The 15,835-nt window shown below is 34.3% G+C and overlaps 1 pseudogene; it reads left to right on the forward strand.

The window, feature by feature from the left end:
• The first annotated feature begins 634 nt into the window (after nt 1-634).
• LOC140675344 (uncharacterized) lies at nt 635-5,901 on the forward strand (annotated as a pseudogene).
• The last annotated feature ends 9,934 nt before the right edge of the window (nt 5,902-15,835 follow it).

The raw sequence follows: 15,835 nt of genomic DNA on the forward strand, positions 1-15,835 counted from the left end.
TTTGCCATTCTTTGGATTGTTTCTGAGGTGCAAATCCCACAGAAGTTAATGATGTAGTAATAGTAGCCCACATATCATCCTGTATAAATAAAATTAATTTTCTTATTATTATCTACATTGTTATATAATTTTTTATTATAAATATAATATTACGATACTGTCAACAATAATTTTAATGTGTATAATTATAGATAATAAATATATACGTACTAATATCTTTTTATTGCCACTATTATAACGTAAGTGGCCTCTTGCAAAGTCTTCATTCTCTTTCATATAATTTAATAAATTTTTCTTTTGTTTTTCTATAATATTCATGTTGTCTATTTTTCTAACAATAAATTTAAATGATAAATTTTTGCACTTTAACCTTATTTTGTTACGGCCTATATGGAATCGTAAGTAGATCTGTGAAAATATTATTACCGAAAATGCCTAGTTTTTTCACATTTTTACTCAACAGTTCCGTAATTGAGTGACTAAAGTCACGTGAAATGATAATGTGAAAAATGAATAAACCACCCAAAAACCATAATAGACCCCCATAATAGAGCATCGATTGTGTATCGCGAAACCTAGTGAAAATAATAAAAGTGAGCTCTCACTTGATTGGATAATTTTCATCATAGTGAAAATGCAATATTTCTCAGGTGAGATTGTTCGATAATAAATTCCATGACAAAAGGTGTCAAAAGTGAACAAGAGTGTGTCGAAATTGATCGAAATACATATTTTACTTAAAGTTTTCGATTTTCAAGCATCAACATAGATTATATTTTCATGTTATTTATAGATGAAAACGATGAAAATGATAATAATAAAATAAGAAAAAAGAATTTAAATTTATTAAGAAGGAGATTAAGAGATACTCAAGACCCGTTTGATATTGCGGATAATAAATTTATGAAATTATATAGGTAATACAAGTATAATAATTTATAAAATCAAATTTGTATATGTTTAATTTGTGCAATATAGATACATATAAATATATATAAATATTTATATTTATATATATTGCACAAATTAAATTTATATATTTATATAAATGGAATTTGTATATTAGGTTACCTAAAATAGCGATTCAACAGCTAATAGAAGAAGCAACAGTTTTTATGCCAATTCCAAAAAAATTAACTGCAATTCCACATTTACAAGTGATGGATTGGGCTTATTAAATTTTTCGATTGTTTAATACGTTAGCTTTTTATTATATCGAGAATCACAGCATGAGCATAAACTAAAAAACGAACTTTATACATAGATATATCGCCGTAGTCGCGTACTGCATAAAGCGCCACTTAAGTACCCGCGAAACAATATGAATTCGAACTATAATAAGTGCTGCTTTCAACACCCCTCCTTGCTTAAAATAGTTTAAATCAACAAATTCTGATCCAACTTATTAATTTCAAAAAACGTTTCTTAGCCAGCAGTTTAGTTAACAGGTCAGCTAACATTTCATCTGAAAGACAGTATCGCATTTCTATTATTCTTTTCTCTCGTAAATCTCGTATGTGATGATAGGAGACATCTATGTGTTTTGTACGAGCTCCATTTTTATCTGATTCGATCAGATGAATGCATCCTTGATTGTCTTTATTGATGATTATTGGGTCTTGTACTGGAAGATTCATATCCTTCAATAGCTGTCGGCACCAAAGCAATTCTTTGCTTGCATGTGATGCCGCAATGTATTCGGCCTCTGACGATGACATGGCCACTGATGTTTGCTTTCTACTTGACCATGTTACAGTTCTGTTTCCCAAACGAAACACATAACCACTTGTAGATTTTCTATCATTTTTATCCTGCCTAGTCTGAGTCCACAAAATATTTTAGTTCCAATTTGTCGGTTGAAAACAGTCGTAATTTCTTGTCTATTGTAGATGCAAGATATCGTATTACTCTTTTGACTGCTTTCCATTCTCGTTCTGTAGACTCTTCCACATAACGGCATAAGTTTCCTACAGCCATAGCGATCTGGTCTAGATACCATGGCAATGTACAACAAAGATCCAATAGCTTGTCTGTATTGAATATTGTTCGGTAGTTTTGGACTACTATCTTTGTCTGCTTTCAAAAAACCTGCTTCCATTGGTGTTGCCACTGGTCTTGGTTCCAGCAAACCATATTCCTTTAAAATTTTAGTGATTTTCATCTTCTGGTTAATTAAAATTGACCTGTCTTCTTCTCGCTCTATTTGCATGCTGAGATAATATTTAACGTTTCCTAAATCTTTAATTTTAAAATATTTTTGAAGATCTTTACCTATTTCTTTTGTTAATTCCGTAGATGTTCCAACTACTAATATATCGTCGACGTAAAGTAAGACATAAGTCGTAATACCATTTTTCTCCTTTCTAGTATATAGACATTGATCAGCACTTCCTTGTGTAAAACCTATCTGTGTAAGTGCTTCGGTAGCTTTCTTATTCCACGCTCGTGCTGATTGCTTGAGACCATAAATACTCTTGTGTAACTTCAACACTTTAGATTCATTTCCGTGTTTCTGGAAACCTGGTGATTGTTCCAAGAAAATTTCCTCTTCAAGCTCACCGTTTAGGTACGCACTTTTTACATTTAAATGGCATACATGTAATCCTCTGTTAGCTGCTATAGCTAATAAAATGCGAATTGTTTCATGTTTTACTACAGGTGCAAAGGTTTCATCATAGTCTTTTCCATGACATTGTGAGAAGCCTCTTGCTACTAGTCGAGCTTTGTAATTTTGAACTCGTCCTTCCTCATCTAGCTTGCATTTAAAAACCCACTTGCAGGTAATAGCTCTTTTGTCAGGTGGAAGATCAATCAGCTCCTATACTTGGTGTTCATTTAAAGACTTTATTTCTTCCTCTGCCGCGGTGATCCATCGTTGTCTTTCTTGTAATGGTAATTCCAGCATTTCTGTCCACGAGGTAGGCTCCTTAATTGTGATTGTCTGTACTTTATATGTTAATCTATTAGGAGGTATGCCCTTATTTTCCCGTTGAGATACACGTCTTGTCGGTCCTTCCGGTGTATTCTGTGGTGGTGTTGCATATTCTTGGTCCGAAGTTTATACATCTAATTCCTCTTCTAATCTTGATGCATCTTCATCAACTGGATCTGATATTTCAACAATGAGAGTCTCTGCTTCCTGTTTATTCGTTTTCCTCGGTAACCTCCAATAAAATGACTGGTTTCACATTCTATTATTCTCACAGAACGGCTAATCCAGACTCGATCTGTATCAGGGTTAAGAATTCGATATCCTTTTGTATGTCTGTCGTATCCGATCAACACTCCTTCTGCCTTGTCATCACATTTCTTTCGTTTCTGTTTAGGAACGAGTGAATAAACCTTTGATCCGAAGATTTTAATATGACTAATGTCCGGCTTCTTTCCAGTAAATAATTCAATTGGAGTCTTATTAACACTGCGACCGATCATCCAATTCTGTAGATACGTTGCAGTTAATATAGCTTCTCCCCAGAAACGGTTATCTAAACCCGCATCTAATAGCATACATTTTGCGGATTCAGTTAAAAATCTGTTTTTTCGTTCTGCTACACCGTTTTGCTGCGGAGTGTATACTACAGTTAGTTGGTGCTGTCCTTCTTTCCGTAGAAAATTTGACATCTCTGATGATATATATTCCTTGCCATTATCTGTACGTAAAATCATGGGTTTCCTGTCGAATCTTATTAACATTGAAGCGATATATTCCTTTATAGCATTAGGAACTTCGTCTTTTGACTTTAATAGACGCACAATTGTAAATCGAGAGTAATCATCATTGGGAGTTAAAAAATATCAATTACCACTCGGAGTAGTCTGCACGGTCCACACAGGTTGGAATGGATTAATCTTATTGGCTCCTTTTCTCTATGCTTACTTTCTAGAAATTTCATTTGTGTTAGTTTACCTTTAATGCAGTGTTCGCAGGCTATCTCATCTGAACAATTAGTTATTTTAATTCTTGTAGCCAATTTTTCTTTTACCAATCGCTTTATTACATCTGGATCTCTATGTCCGAGTCGCCGATGCCAAAGACGAATACATTTGGCTGCAGTCGCTAATCTAGTTGAATCTCCTGTTTCCGCTGTTTTTATCTTGAACAAACTTCCATCTAACTCGGCTTTCCCGACAATCTGTTGTCCTTTGTAAATAATACAGTTATTTTCCTGGAATACTACTCGGCATTTATTTTCAGTTATTTTTTTGTACTGACAACAATCCACCATCAAGCTGTGGAACATAAAGCACATCTTTGAGTTCTATTATTTGAATGTTATTGTCTGCGATTTTACAAACTAAATGACCGTTTCCGATTCCAGCTGCTTTGACTGTAGAACCATCAGCAAGAAATACTGTAGTGACCGTGTCTTGTAATTCTGAGAAAAAGGTTGATTCATTAGTCATGTGACTCGTAGTTCCCGAGTCAATGTACCATTTTCCTGTGCGAATTGCTCTCGCCTCTTCACATACGCTGAATGTGACATAATCATTTTGAACACCAAGTTTTGCTGTCGCTAAAACTTTTCTAGATTCGGTGTTTGTACTTTTCTGCTGTGATTTCTTGTAAAAACGACAATCTACTTTAATATGCCCTAGCTTATTACAAAAGAAACATGTCCGAATCTCTTTAATATCCTTGTTAACATTTCATTTTCCTTTTTCAATTTTAGAGTTAGAATAATTGTTGTTACCTTTCCTTTTTGGAATTACGACTGCTGACTGAAGAGCTACTTCTAGATCTTTCTCGTCTGTCTCCATGTTCTCGGTGCGCCTCTGATATTCGTCCAACATTTTTCCGGTTACATATTCGACTATTAGATCTGTTTCTTGCCTTCCCTCAAGTGCAGTTACAAGGCCTGAGTAGGATTCTGGAAGACTTACTAGCAAAACTGCGACTACTTCCTCATCTTCAAGAGGTATTCCGGATCCTTGTAGCAAACCAACTACTTCCATAATTGCATCAATATGTTTGGACATAGGTCCACTACGATAATGTATGCTATACAAATTCCTGCGTAAGTATAACCTACTACCAAAAGTTGAACGCTCATACCTTCTTGATAGTGTCTGCCACACACTAAAAGCATCGTCTAAATGTGCGAAATGTATCAATTGATTGTCTTCCACACTCAGTGTTATATATGCCATAGCCTTATTATTGCGCTTTGTTTACGCATCGTTAACCACAGGTTTAGGGTTCACTTACAACTTCCCATAAGTCATCACGTATTAATATCGCACGTATCTTGATTTTTCAGAAAACATAATTTCCTCCATTCAACAACAGAATGTTTAATTTGAGGTTATTGTGTGCCATCCTTTATAACGGTTAACTCGACGCTGCTGTTCTTTGATATTGCGTACTCTCTGTGATTGACTTTTTGTCTTCTATACCACAATTGTATATTTAGCAGACTGGACCCATAACCTGATGGATTGAGCTTATTAAATTGCTCGATTGTTTAATACGTTGGCTTTTTATTATATCGAGAATCACAGCATGAGCATAAACTAAAAAACGAACTTTATACATAGATATATTGCCGTAGTCGCGTACTGCATGAAGCGCCACTTAAGTGCCCGCGAAACAATATGAATTCGAACTATAATAAGTGCTGCTTCCAACAACAAGTAAGTATAGTTACAAGTATAGTACAATATTTTCTTATTTTTTTATACTTTAATATGGCTTTTTTATAATTCCAGATATTTGCAACACTTCATTTTCTCGCATCTGGTTCTTATTAGCGAAAAGTAGGACAGGATTTTTTATCATGTATGAGTCAAACATCCATTTTCGTTGCTATTTATGCTACAATAGAGGCATTAAATGTCTTAATAGGACGATGGATTCAATTTCCAATATCGGATATAAAAAAACAACAAATAAAACAAGAGTAAATAGCTTAAAGATTAAGAGAGAGAAAGCACATATACAGCATAAATAAAAAATAAATAATGCATAATAGTAAATATTAATAAATGAGGTTCCCCGATTCTTTTATGTATATATATTTTTATAATCTATATAAAATTTAACATTAGATTTTTTGAAAAACCTGGATTTCCTGGAGTTATTGGTGCTATTGATGGGAGTCACATAGCTATTTTTCCACCCCAAAATGAAAGAAAACATTTATTTATTAATAGAAAATTATATCATTCTTTAAATACAATGATTGTACGTATAAATAAAATAATATTATAATTTATAATAAACATGTAATGATATGTAACATGTACAATTAAAATAACTTTATGATATTAATTTTGTAATTAGAAAGAAAATCAAGCGTTATATTTTTATGTTTCTTCATATAATGGTGAAATATTGACAGTAAATGCACTGTACGGAGGAAGGACACATGATTCTAGAGTTTTTCGTTCTTCAAGTTTTTTTCATCATTTAGAAAGACAACAGGAAGCAGGTGAAAAGAGTTCTTGGCTTATAGGTAGTATTATTTATTTGATATTTCAGCTATTTATTAGTTTTTAATACAGATAATTGATATGGTAATTTTTACTTTTACTTTTGTTTAGTTTTATATACAGTATAGAATATATTTTAACATGTTTTTTAGAAGATTCAGCTTATCCACTTCTGCCATTTTTATTAAAACCAATTATGAATGCACCTGAAGGGTCACCAGAAGCTAAATACACACAACATTTTGTTAAAACACGATCTGCAGTAGAAAGGTGTATTGGAGCTTTAAAAGAATGCTGGCGATGTTTGAGAAAAGAACGAGTATTGCATCATCAGCCATAATTTGCACTAAACTGTTTAGTTCATAGATTTGCTTTGACAAGACGTGTTTCGTCACTAGTTGGTTTGTCTTCTTAGTTTTTTAACCATATAATATATAAAAATACATTCCATGTGTAAAACACATTGTTATTCATCTTTGCCTCATTTTCATGTACGTATTAATTTATTTTCTTCGGTCGATTTGGTCGCGTTTATCTTCTGTGCGTGATTGACATTGTGATTATTTTGTTATTGATTATACAGTGACACTTGAAAAGGACCACAACCAAATGGTCGAAACGTTGTACTAATAAAGAAGTTACTGGCTAGTTTGGTCGTTGAATTATACTATCTACTATTTGGAATCACTAGCGATTTTAATCTACTAATCTTCTTAGTTTTTTAACCATATAATATATAAAAATACATTCCATGTGTAAAACACATTGTTATTCATCTTTGCCTCATTTTCATGTACGTATTAATTTATGTACTAATAAAGAAGTTACTGGCTAGTTTGGTCGTTGAATTATATTATCTACTAAAATAAGATAGTTTACTAAGTCTATTTAGAATTACCTTCAAATTTTAGATATTGTTCAACAAAGTGTTCTCTCCAACATGATAGTTCATTGTTAATATTTTGTAATTGTTGCAGAATTTTCTTATAAATAGTTAATTTTTCTTTTGTTAACTTTAATTTTTTTTCTTTTAGTGTCAATATTTTTTGATTAATGTTCTCAGAGTTGAACGATTTCTTCTCCAATAAATCAATGGCAGTTGCCATAAGTCATGGTCTTTTTATATCTAAATCACACACATTTATAAAAATATCATATTAATGAAAAATATTAAATAGTATAATCTATTTTACATACATAATAATTTACGTATCTTCTGAATTTTGTGCACTTGTGCGTTTCTTTATATTATCTTTAGAAGTAGTTGATGACTCTTTTTCTTCCTATTAATTAAAATCGACAAAATAATATTACAAATCTGTCATGATTATAAAACAGCATTATACATTTAATATGCATATATCTAAAATTTTATACATACAAAAACATTTTTTTTATTTTCAATTATGTGTATATCCTGATTTCTTAATGATGAAGAAAAATATTTATCTTTTCTTATATCTTGATCCGGTTGCCTTTGTTGTTTTATAGATGTTAAAATGGAATCGACTGGATTCTAATATATATATATATATATATATATATATATATATATATGTATAAGTAGAAAAAATATGTATGAAATATATTAATTTATATATTTATAAAATAGAAAAAACATACTATATGTGTATATATATATATATGCAGGGTGTTTCATTTTAATCTCCCTAGGCAACTATTTCGGAAAATAATGAAAATTCGAAAAAATGTTTCAGACAAAAGTTATATCAGATTGTATTCAAATAAAAGTTGTATGATTTCTAGAGGGACATAAGATGGTACCATTAGTTTGACCTTGAAGGTCACGTAAAGCCCATTTTAAATTTCTTAAATGGAACACTCTATATATTTTTGTATATTCTTGTAGCTTATCTCGAGAGCTTTCCAAAACACTATAATAAAATGTTTTTTTATTAAATACTTTTCGAGTTATAAGGCTTCAAAGTTGTAATATTTTGACATAAAATACGATTGATTATCTTACCCTAATACTTTTATGCACAGAATAATAAGACAAATCAATTGGCGTAATTAAAACACGTAATTATCTATCATTATCATCTAAAGAATACCGCCTCGCGATACGTAAAGATAAGCCGCCGCGCGGCACCAACGTTTGAAGCAAATAGAAAACAAAATTCAACGTTCAATTTTTCGATTTATTCGTTACTCCACATTAGTAGTTGCTCAGTCTCCTACGTGTACGCAAGAAATATTGTCGTAAGAAATTATACGAAAATGAGTTATACTGCCGTGGAATATACGGATATGATTATCACATACGGAATGGCCGGGAAAAATGCACGTGCCGCGGCGCGTTTGTACGCGGAGCAATTTCCCGAGCGTGAACGACATCCCAATCACTTAGTGATTTTAAGGTGTATACAACGCGCACGAGAAACGGGAGTTTTGGTAGCAAATCGCCAAACTGTTGGTGCACCAATGCAGTATGGTGTAAATGATGAGGAGAGGGTTCTCGGAGCAGTGGAGGATAATTCTCAGATTAGTGTGCGCTGTTTGGCTAGGATGCTTGGTCTCTCGCGAAACATAGTGCATCGTATCTTGCGCCAAAATGGATTACATTCATTTCATTTTCAACGATTACAGCAACTTTTGCCGAGAAACCAAGAACCACGCATCTATTTTTGTGAAGGTATTTTTATTTATTTATTTAATGTATTTTCCTGTTATTTTTAATAAATATTAATAGTCGGCGAAACATGCACAGGATTTCTTGCACAATGTCGGCGGGATGATTCTTTTCCCGACCGCATTCTATGGACCGATGAGGCCACCTTTACGCCTAACGGTATTTTTAATAGACGTAATTTTTTATTATGGGCGGAAGAAAATCCGCACGCCATTCGAGAACACGCTTTTCAGTATCGTTGGGCAATTAATGTATGGGCAGGAATAACGGCGAACGAAATCGTAAGTAATAAATTTACAGAGTAATCTAAAAAAATTTTTTCTTGCAGCTTCATTAAATTATTTATTTCGGCAATTTTCAAATTGGTCTGGGCCCTACTTTCTACCGCCTTGTTTAAATGGAGAAGCATATACAAATATCCTCCAAAATCAATTGCCTATACTTTTGGAAAATATTCCCTTCCGCGCAAGAGCGCAACTAATTTTCCAGCGCGACGGGGCACCTGCACATTATTCACGACAGGCACGCGAATTTTTAAACGCGCATTATCCGGACAGGTGGATGAGTCAAGGTGGCCCAATCATCTGGTCGCCGCGATCACCAGATCTAAATGTATTAGATTATTTTGTATGGGGATATATCAAAGATTTGGTCGAACACCGGCGTACAGAAGCGGAAATGCGAGAAGCAATTCTCGCAGCTTTTAATACCATCACGCCGGATATGGCGTATCGCGCGACGCGTAATATTATTCGAAGGGCCGAACTCTGTGTACGAGAACGAGGAAGACACTTCGAACAATTTTAGCTTTAAATAATGAGTGGATTAGACCTATTGGGGATACCACTATAAAAAAATGCGCCTTGCTATCTACCGCAAGGTGATGAGGAAACGATAGCACATTTTTTATGTTGCGTGCGTGCGTACGAGAGAGAGAGGGGAAGAGAGAGAGAGAGAGAGAGAGAGAGAGAGAGAGAAAGAGAGAGAAAAAATAATTTATCGATGCAAGACTTCAGCGTTAGACTCTGAGCACAATAGAGAAAACTAGGAATAAATGTTAAATATTATAATTAAGAATTATTTTATAATAATAATTGGAAAGACTCTGATATACAAATACAAATTCGGGTATAAAGGGCTTTCAAACTTTTATTAACAGCCTTTCATATTTCGAATTTGTATTTGTATAACAAAGTCTTTTCGATTTTATTATTTTAAAATAATTTCTATTGCTCTAATATTCATTATTTCATTATTTAATATTTATTATTTATTTATTTCTAACATTTTTACACGCTCGTACATACTGACAACTGAAAAAGTCAGACGCCATTAAACGAAGCGCGTACTATGTGTGTGACTCTTCAGATTGTCAATGCAGAGCGTTCTGCCTCCCGTTTCGCCGGCGCGCCTAGTATCGAGTAACAGTGGAAGACTTCTTCGTGCCCGCTTCGCTGGCACGCTCTTACCGGACGCCGATTGGCTGATCTCTTATAATTAATATCTTATTAACTATTGCGAAAATTGCAAAATGGCATAAAACTTTTCTACTCAGTTTAACCTACTCTACCTGCACGTAACGGGTGGTTCGCGAATTATGGGACACACTGTATATATATATATATATATATATATATATATATATATATATATATATATATATATATATATATGTATATATACAAGGTGTCCCCGAATTGGCGGATCAACTCTCGTGGGTAGATAGAGCGTGTTAAACTGAAGAAAAAAATCTTATATCATTTTGCTAAATTCGCAATAATTAATGAGATATAAATTAATAAAAATCGGCCAATCCGTGCCACTATAAGCGCGCGGCGCAAAGAAACCTCCCAATTGTTACTTGATACTAGGCAAAACATAAACGCAGAGCGATGTACGTGTCTCTTTTAGTACGCTCTTTGTATATCCTTTGTACGTCCTTTGTAGAGCGCTCCGCCTGCTGTCTCGTCGCGAGCCTAGTATCAAGTAACAAGTAAGAGCCTTCTTCGCGCCGCGCGCTTATCCTAGCACGTATTGGCCGATCTTTATTAATTTATATCTCATTAATTATTGCGAATTTAGCAAAATGATATAAAATTTTTCTTTTTAGTTTAACACGCTCAATCTACCCACGAGAGTTAATCCGTCAATTTGGGGACACCCTGTATATGTATATATATATGTATATATATATGTATATATATATCTGTATATACAGGGTGAACCATTTTAATCCATCCAGTCGAATATCTCGAAAACCAAGCTCGTAAAGAAAACACATAATTATGTTTAAGTAAAAATGTGTAATTGTTAGTTGCAAATTCAGATTTTTACTTTAACATAATTATGTGTTTTAATTATACCAATTGATTCGTCTCGTTATTCTGTGCATAAAAGTATTAGAGTAAGATAAAAAATGAATATTTTATGAGATATCTTGTATTTTATGTCAAAATATTGCAACTTTGAAGCCTTATAACTCAAAAAATACTTAATGAAAAATACTTTGCAATAAGTGCTTTGGAAAGCTCTCGAGATGAGCTACAAGAATATACAAAAATATATAGGGTATTCCATTTAAAAAACTTGAAATGACCTTCACGTGACCTTCAAATGACATTTCAAGGTCAAACCAATGGTACCATCTTATGGCCCCCTCGAAACCATACAACTCTTGTTTGAAACATTTTTCTCTCCCGGGCTTGGTTTTCGAGATATTCGACTGGATGGATTAAAATGGTCTACCCTGTATATATATATATATATATATATATATATATATATATATATATATATATACAGGGTGTCCCAGAACCTTCCGTCCGTAAAATGACGTACTCCTGACACAATTCTAAGACAATTTTTCCTTCACTAAAATTTGATTTAAAGCGTAGTTTTTGAGTTATAAGCGAAAATAGTTAGCAAATCACTCGTCGAGTACAGAAGGCAGACAGGTGCGGCGCGGCGCACCGCGAGCGCGGGCGCAGTTGACCGTCCGACGAGTGATTACCGCCGCATGAGTCAAAATCGCTATCTATTTTATCTTATAACACAAAATTATGCTTTAAAAAAATTTTGGTAAAGAAGAAAATGTCGTATAATTACGTCAGGAATAAGTGTTCCTTAAAATAACGTCGGACGCTGCGATCAGCTGATTGCTACACGCTATGTGTCTGTCAGCTGAGCTGGAAAATCAATATATCGATCGGTCTGAAGTCGTCGACGACAATGTCGATGACAATCGAAGCAGCGTCGCCGTCGCAGAGACGGTTATTTCTCTCTCTCTCTCTCTCTCTCTCTCTCTCTCTCTCTCTCTCTCTCTCTCTCTCTCTCTCTCTCTCTCTCTCTCTCTCTCTCTCTCTCTCTCCTCTCTCTCTCTCTCTCTCTCTCTTTCTCTCTCGTTCTCTCTCTCTCTCACTCACTCACTCACTCTGTCCCTTTCTTTTACACACACACTCAGCCATACACACATCGCGTGTAGCAATCAGTTGATCCCAGCGTCCGACGTTATTTTAAAGAACACTTATTCCTGACGTAATTATGAGACATTTTCTTCTTTACCAAAATTTTATTTAAAGCATAATTTTATGTTATAAGATAAAATAGTTTTAGCGACTTATGCGGCGGTAATCAACCTGTCGGACGAGTGATTACCGCCGCATAAGTCGCTAAAAATATTTTAAAAATTATTTTATCTTATAACATAAAATTATGGCTGAGTGTGTGCGTAAAAGAAAAGGACACAGTGAGAGAGTGAGTGTGAGAGAGAGAGAGAGAGAGAGAGAGAGAGAGAGAAAGAAAGAGAGAGAGAGACGTCTCCGCGACGGCGCCGCGACGCTCCTTCGATTGTCATCGACTGCTCCTTCGATTGTCATCCACATTGTTGTCGACGATCTCAGACCGATCGATATATTGATTTTCCGGCTCAAGTGAGAGAGTCAATCAATATTTTTAAAAAACGCGTGCTACATACGTTTTTAAAATTATTGCATTTATGATGCGAGGGAAAAAATTTGGGAAAATTTATTTTTATTTTGCTCACAATAAAATGTTTCAACGTAAAAATATTTAATGGAGAGAGTCATCCGTGCTTTGGAGGATGCTCCCGAAACGAGTATTCGAGTAGTTGCACGAGAACAAGATTTATCTCGTACAACCGTACAACGAATATTGAAAGAAGAAAAGTTGCACGCGTTTCATTATACACGCGTGCAACATTTATGACCAGCAGATTACCCTGCAAGACGAACGTTTTGCGAAAATTTTTTGCGAAACGTTGATCAAGATCCCACATATTCCTCTCGTGTGATATTCAGCGATGAATCGCTATTCACACAAGAAGGAATTTTTAATGTGCATAATATGCACTATTGGAGCAAAGAAAATCCCAGAGTCACGCGACTTCGAAATTTCCAAACTCATTGGAAGATTAATGTGTGGGCTGGAATAATGGGTACTGAAATACTTGGTCCAGTTTTTCTTCCAGATATTTTAACTGGAAGAACCTACGTAGATTTTTTAACAAAAAATCTACCACATTTTTTAGAAGATGTGCCATTATTTGAAAGAAACGATATTGTCTTTCAATAAGACGGTGCTGGGCCACACAACGCCAAGATCGTTATCAATTATTTGAACGAGAATTTTCCCGGAAGCTGGATGGGTCGGTACGGCCCGATACGTTGGCCCGCAAGATCTCCGGATCTCAACCCTCTCGATTTTTTTATGGGGATACTGCAAGGAAGTAATTTATAAAACGCTTCCCGAAGATATAGAAGATCTGGAGACAAAATTACGATTTGCTATTTGGAATATCGACGAAGAAATAATGGAGAACGTCGAAAGAAATTTATTAAAACGCATGCGAGCTTGCGTTAGGATGAACGGCGGGCATTTCGAGCATCTGCTCTAAAAATTTTTTTTAATCAATCCGCTCTTTTCAGAGCGACCAAACATTTTTACGTTGAAACATCTTATTGTGAGCAAAATAAAAATAAATTTTCCCAAATTTTTTTCCTCGCATCATAAATGCAATAGTTTCAAAAACGTATGTAGCACGCGTTTTTTAAAAATATTGATTGACTCTCTCACTTGAGCCAGAAAATCAATATATCGATCGGTCTGAGATCGTCGACCACAATGTGGATGACAATCGAAGGAGCGTCGCGGCGCCGTCGCGGAGACTGTTATCTCTCTCTCTTTCTCTCTCTCTCACTCACTTACTCACTCACTCACTCTGTCCCTTTCTTTTACGCACACACTCAGCCATACACACATTGCGTGTAGCAATCAGCTGATCGCAGCGTCCGACGTTATTTTAAGGAACACTTATTCCTGACGTAATTATACGACATTTTCTTCTTTACCAAAATTTTTTTAAAGCATAATTTTGTGTTATAAGATAAAATAGATAGCGATTTTGACTCATGCGGCGGTAATCACTCGTCGGACGGTCAACTGCGCCCGCGCTCGCGGTGCGCCGCGCCGCACCTGTCTGCCTTCTGTACTCGACGAGTGATTTGCTAACTATTTTCGCTTATAACTCAAAAACTACACTTTAAATCAAATTTTAGTGAAGGAAAAATTGTCTTAGAATTGTGTCAGGAGTACGTCATTTTACGGACGGAAGGTTCTGGGACACCCTGTATATATATATATATATATATATATATATATATATATATATATATACAGGGTAGACCATTTTAATCCATCCAGTCGAATATCTCGAAAACCAAGCCCGGGAGAGAAAAATGTTTCAAACAAGAGTTGTATGGTTTCGAGGGGGCCATAAGATGGTACCATTGGTTTGACCTTGAAATGTTATTTGAAGGTCACGTGAAGGTCACTTCAAGTTTTTTAAATGGAATACCCTATATATTTTTACATATTCTTGTAGCTCATCTCGAGAGCTTTCCAAAACACTTATTGCAAAGTATTTTTCATTAAGTATTTTTTGAGTTATAAGGCTTCAAAGTTGCAGTATTTTGACATAAAATACAAGATATCTCATAAAATATTCATTTTTTTATCTTACTCTAATACTTTTATGCACAGAATAACGAGACGAATCAATTGGTATAATTAAAACACATAATTATGTTAAAGTAAAAATCTGAATTTGCAACTAACAGTTACACATTTTTACTTTAACATAATTATGTGTTTTCTTTACACCAATTAATTCGTCTCATTATTCTGTGCATAAAAGTGTTAGAGTAAGATAATCAAAAAATGAATATTTTACGAGATATCTTGTATTTTATTTAAAAATACCGCAACTTTGAAGTCTTATAACTCAAAAAATACTTAATGAAAAATACTTTATCATAAGTGTTTTGGAAAGCTTTCGAGATGAGCTACAACTATATGTAAAAATATATAGGGTGTTCCATTTAAAAAACTTGAAGTGACCTTCACGTAACCTTTAAATGACTTTTCAAGGTCAAACTAATGGTACCATCTTATGGCCCTCTCGAAACCATACAACTTTTGTCTGAAATATTTTTCTCTCCGGGGCTTGGTTTTCGAGATATTCGACTAGATGTATTAAAATGATCCATCCTGTATATATAGTATATATATAATAATAGTATAGTATACAGGGTGTCCATGACCACCCGTATCAGCTGAATATTTCGAAAACAAAGCGCGATAGACAAAAATGTTTCAGACAAAAGTTGTAGGGTTTCGAGTAATGCAGTACATAGCAATATCAGTATGACCTTGAAGAGCGTTGTCAAGGTCATGTAA

The sequence above is a fragment of the Anoplolepis gracilipes genome, chromosome 17 (assembly GCF_047496725.1).
Source record: "Anoplolepis gracilipes chromosome 17, ASM4749672v1, whole genome shotgun sequence".
NCBI lineage: Eukaryota > Metazoa > Arthropoda > Insecta > Hymenoptera > Formicidae > Anoplolepis > Anoplolepis gracilipes.